The sequence below is a fragment of the Mirounga angustirostris genome, unplaced genomic scaffold (assembly GCF_029215605.1).
Source record: "Mirounga angustirostris isolate CCGP_5_RB_7025 unplaced genomic scaffold, mMirAng1.0.hap1 SCAF_10, whole genome shotgun sequence".
Lineage (NCBI taxonomy): Eukaryota > Metazoa > Chordata > Mammalia > Carnivora > Phocidae > Mirounga > Mirounga angustirostris.
The window spans coordinates 89,039,988-89,045,928 of NW_026991718.1; positions in this window are offsets into that span (position 1 = coordinate 89,039,988).

Here is a 5,941-nt window from a genome sequence, read left to right on the forward strand (position 1 = left end):
AAGATGGAGGTTCCTAGAAGATCAGTGACTCACACCAGCTCAGCATGATTTGTCAAGGCCTCATGCCCTTTGAGGATGCTGATGCTACGGGCAGTTCTATGGCATCAGGTGCTGAGCTGGAGCATACATTATCCCACCCTATATCCCAGAGTGAGAACTAATGTGCAGATATCGTGGCTGATGTTCAGGTGAGGAGAAAGGCCCAGGAATGGTGAGGAACTTGCCTCAGGTCACAGAGCAAAGTGAGTAGCTGAGCTGGGACCCCATGGCTGCCAGTGCCCCTACTTGGGAGCAGAGACAGGGCCCAGGGCATGCTGTTTCCTGTCTGTGGCCCAGTATTAAGAAGTGGCCATAGCAGCGATGCTTAGCCACCCGCATCCCCCACCTCCCACCCCCAGTGTGTCACCAAGGGCCTTGGCACTGGACGGGGAAGGCAGGGAAAGGGGGGAGAGAATTTTACCACAGTCTGTGCTTGGATACGTCTGGGTTTCAAGCATGTTCCAATCAGTTAAATACCCCAACAGACCTCCCCTGGTTTAGAAGTGAATTCTGTCCAGAAGGCTGCTGCATCTCCTTCCAAAGAAGGTGAGTCTTTCTGGCTTGTGCCAGCACATGGGGATGGCACAGGAGTCAGGCAGATGCGTGGTGGGTCCTGCACCAGCTGTGGATGTGGTGAGGAGCACACGGGGGGGGGGGAGCAGCGAGCAGCCTGCAGCTGTCAGGAGTGACCCCTGCAGCTGGGCCTGGGCCCCGGTAATGAATGTTGCTCGCCCTGCTGTTCAGCCTCCTAACTAGAGCCTTCTCCTACCGCTTTTTCAGATTTTTTCTTCACCGGGCTATGTAGGGCTGTTAGACCTAATTATATTACACGATTATGGGTTAGACATGGTCAGACATTTATTCTGGGAAGTTAGGTCTTCAGAGCAGGGAACTGTGGCTTGTTGGCCCGCCTCTGTGTTCTGGGCTGACCCTACCGGTTTTAAGGAAAGACTGTGAGCCCTGGGCTGGGCTGAGCAGGCCTGGGGCCTGTTCTCTTGCCTGAGGCATGTGCTTGTCTTGGACTTGACCAGATCATAGGAGCACAGCCCTTTCTTCTCTTCTGAAGCCCCTTGCTTTGTTCACACAGACAGATCTCCCTGATGCCACTCTCCTTGTAAGAAGTTCTGCAGATAATTTGGGTCTGTCCCAGTTAGGGTACGCTGGCTGCTTTAGCAAAAAGACCCACAAAATATCCAAAGTCTCAAAGACAGAAGTTTATTGCTTATTCATTGGAAAGTCCACAGTGGTGACTTCCTGGTTGGCAGGTAGCTCACCTCTATCTGAAGGTTCCTCCCAGAGATCTGTCCTCCATGTCCTCCATTCTCTAGGGCCTCATTGTCCAAGCCTGGATTCAGCTGCAGAAGGGGAAGGAGCATGGAGAAGGAACAGCCACTTCTTAAATCTAGGACTAGAGACCGGCTCACCTCCTTCACCCACATCCCTTTGGCAGGAACTCTGGGGTCACCTAGCAGCACCTGCCTGCAAGGAAGGCCACATTTAGTCTGCTGGGCACAGAGGAGGAGGAGGGAAGACACCTGATAGGTAAGCGGGCCCTCAGGAGCCCGTCTCAGAACAGTTGTGAGTGTGGAGGTTGGAAGGCAGCTCATGGAGGTCTGATGGGGACCAACCAGCTGCTCTCAGCTCTTTGCCTTGCACCTCCTCCTTTCTTCATGACCCTCTAGGTGGGCACTCAGAACACCTCTCCATCCACAAGGGAACACAAACCTCAGAGAGCTGCCCAAGATCACACAGCTAGAAGTAGCAGAGTGGGATTTGGATGTCCTCTTTCTGCAATATGACAGCCTATAGCCTCAGGGCACCTGTCCACCTAGGGAGACAGGACAGTCCACTTGCTCGGCCTCTATCCCTTCTTTGACCCAAAGTCTGAATCACCAAAGTTAACACAAATACATTTGGTTACTTTCTGGTGCCTAAATAATTCAAGATAGGCAAATGGATCTCCCCAGGTGGCCGATCTGGAACAAGTGGAAAGCCCCCGCGAGCAGGATGTTGGAAGTAGGCGACGAGGCTGACTGTTCCAGAGGCTGTACCGATGTATCTCCCTCCCTGAACTCTTCAGAGCCTCTATGGAATGCACGTCCCAGTGAGGCCGTGGGTCTAAGTCTGTGAGGGTGAAGCCCACACAGCACTGCCTCTTCCCAGTTCAGACCCCGGCAGGCAGGGAGCAGCTACCTGCTTATCAGACCACCCTCCCACTCCTGCGCCCTCGCCACTCCTGCCATTGCACCACACACGGCCCTCACCTTCTTGGGGTCCAGCTCAGAGTCATTGGTGCTCCAGGCCTTCCGTCTTCCCTCCCCCGCCCCCACACTGGTCTCCCACCTCATCCCTGCATTTCCCCCATGTTTCTCCCTTCCTGCAAGCACCCCAACTTAATCACCCCCATCTATCACCAGTAGTCAATTCTGATTCCCTCTCCTTTCCTCCGTAGTTCCGGCCCTGTAGGTTCTCCCAAGAAGGGCCTCTTGCCCCTCAGCCCTGAGGACTCACCTGCCCCCCTCCAATGGCCCCTATCACTTCTCTCGGCTAAGAGTGGGTCAGGACCACCTGTTCGCCGCATGTATGCCCCAGCCCCACCACATGGACCACACCACATGTTCAGCACACACAGGAACCACTGTCTCTGATGTGCAGAATCAAATTAATATGAGTTCCATAGGGCCCTTGTTCCAACTATAGGTCATTTGGGGGAGGGTAAGGGGTTAATGGTTAAGGCTGAATTTGGAGGACTGCTAGTGGTTACTGATGGACTGTTCCCTGCCTCTGGCTTCTTCCCATCATCCTCCTTCAGGCACCCCTGGAGCTCCATTGTGGTTGGTCGACCCGTGTTTGTCTTGGGGACTCTCTGGAATGCTGGAATGCTTCCATTTCCCACAGAACATCCAAGCACATCTCTTAGGGCAACAATCTCTTTTTGCCTAGTCATTCATGCTTGCCTCATTATATACGTATTTTATAATTCATATGTAATCATGCCACACACACACTCATACACACAAGACTGACCATTCCTCCTCTTTCCTCACCTATCACAGTGCCTGGGGCATGGCAGGTGCTCAGTGAAGTGTCTGTTGATTGAGTTGATACAAGAGTGAATGAATGAGCGAATGCACTTGCCAAGAAGCAATGTATTTTTAACTCGATTTTAATATCCAACTGTAACTCAGCAATCAGGGGTCTATTTAACGTGTAATTCTCTATACATATTGTGCATTTTCCTGTGCTCGGCTTCAGAAGAAAATACGATTTTGGCCATTGAGTTGGCATCTGAATTAACTCACACTGCAGCCAGCAGAGCGCCACATCTCACTGCGTCAACGATCAGCTCTGCGGCATGGAGTGATCCCGGGGCTGGTTGGGGAACTGCAGCAAGCTAGGCATGCAAGGGATTTTTATGGAAATCAAAGAGTAGAAACAGAGGTAAGAAGGTCAGGCCTTGAGAAGTCTTGTTATTAGGAAATGAAAATTGCTTTAGATATGGCTTGGTTTTCTTGTTTTATCTCATCAACATTCTTGTGAAGGAGTAAGAGGAAGATGCCATTTCTCATCGCTCCCATTCCACCCCATCCTCTTCATGATGAACATTATTCTTGCAGTCGAAATGTCCCGGGCACGGAGAAGTCGGCCGTTTGATGACATCCACAAATCAGACGAATGCCCACTGGGACCAGGACTCAAGGACCTCCATCTGGCTCCTTCCCGGTGTCCTCACCGCCCAAGAAAGTCAAACAGGACACTTGCCTCTGGGAACAGAGGTCTTGAAGTTCGCTCATTTTTGTTTTAGCTGCAGTGAGCATCCTTTTCTATTTCTTGAAGATTAAAGGAAGAAGTTTGTGATAGCAACATCACAAAGCAAAGCACCTCCAAGGAGACTTTTCTTTTTAATTTTTAAGCAAAGTATTTTCTAAGTGAAGTTAGAGTCTCCAGTTCCCCTTTTAGGAAACCGAGGTTTCTCATGATGCTGGCGGGTTGGCTTTCATGATGTCCAGCAACACTGGACTTTATTCCCCAACGCTTTGAACCCTTTTCTTTTTAAGTTTGTGGTTGAATTCTCAGAGGCAGAGAAAATCCACACTCTTTTAAAAGTAGCCTGTTTCTGCATTTTCCTTTGTCAGAAGAGGAACTGCCTTGTCCACTGAGAGAAGCTTCCATTTGACCTCTCTGAGCCTCAATTTCCCCACTTATAAACAAATGCTCTGCCTGCTTACTTCACAAGGGCATTTCTTGAGAGGATTAAATTTAGTCAGATTCAAATATATAAGTCACTTTCTCAATTGACCAATGCAAAAGGAAACAAACAAGTGCATAAAATAAGACCTCTGTTCTCAAAAAAAATTGTTAAAAGACAGAGGAAGTTAGAGTCATGTCACCAGCCACGACGTGGGGCTGAGTTGGTAATCACAGTGGCAATAGCCGCAACCCGGTGCCCTCTCCCACCCACAGGCTCTGCCGCACTGTCCCAGCCTCACCTCCTCTGCTCCTCATGGCGGGTCTGTGGGAGACGATGGGCCCCCCACCTTCATGATGACATCGAGGCTCAGAGGTGTTCGAGAACGTGCCACCTAGGACCCCAGCGCGTCCTGCCAACCTGAGGCCTGGGCTGTTGCCCAGGTTCATAGGAGTGGAGACAGGGAGCCCTTGAGCAGATGGGCGTTGTCTTCTTAACCTCTTTACGCCTCAAACCCAGCAGTGTGCCTGGCGCAAACTAGATTTTGACTTTTTTTTTTTTATTAAAAACCACGAACCATATCATATGTCCAAGCAATATGCATGATGTGGAAGCTGAGGAGCACTCACCCATGGAGCCCCAGCCAGCCTGAGAAGAGGCCAGGTGCTGGCAACCTCTGCTGACCACCCCTGATCCCCGCTATGGGAATAACCACTGTCATGAATTGTGTAATTTCCATGCTCCAGCTTTTCATTACAGTTTTAGCACCGAGGCATCCTTCATTATGGTTCAATTTTTTCCCTTTGAACCAGATCTAAATGGATCACAATATGTATCTTCTGTGACTTGCATTTTTTTGCTTACTGCCAGGCTGAGATTTGTTCAGTTGATGTTCCTTTGTTTTCAGGGCCCCAGAGCCCCTCAGGGCAGGGTTAATGGCTGTGAGTCTGCAATAAAAGCTGTTGAGTAAATGAATGGATAAAGGTCTACACGTGCCCCAGCAAGGAGGAAGGAGAGAGAAGTTCTGAGTCTTTAGGCAGCCTGAAGGCAAGGCTTGGTAGATGTCCGCATTTATCTGGATCTCTGCGGGTGAGCCCATCTGTGACGTGTCCCTGAGTGGCCTGGGAGTGGGGTGGAGAGGACGGTGGGGGACCTGGGCAGGACTGGGCATGCCACACTCAGGGATCAGCATGTCCAAGGGCAGGGACAGGGAAAAGTGCAGAGAGAGGAGCCTCCTAGGGGCCAAAGTTAGGATTTCAGTTCCCTGTTCACACACTGCTCCCCACCCTCACCCCAGAGGAGGCTCCCCGATACATGCTCTGAGGGGAGGCAAGTCAGGCTCTAAGCACCTCCTAATTCCACAGTCTCCCTCACCTCAGAACAGGAGGGCTGAGTTACACACCTGAGGATCACTGATGAGTTCTGAGTCACCAAATCGCCAATATTTGTAGGTGGGACCATGGATGTAGCCATTCACAAGGTCTAGAGAGACCCATCCTACATGTTTTCTGTGTTTGCTTCTTGTGCACGCTAATATCCCCAGCTTTTTGCTCACCCAGGACTTTCCTCAGGATATCTGTCCACAGACACAGACTGACAAAAATTCAGGATGGTCCTGGTCAATGCCAGCAAGTGAGGTCCTTTGGAGGACAGCCTCTCGGGCCGTGTGTCCCCAGCCCCTATGGATCTTTTTGTTCTTCCCGTGGGATGGTT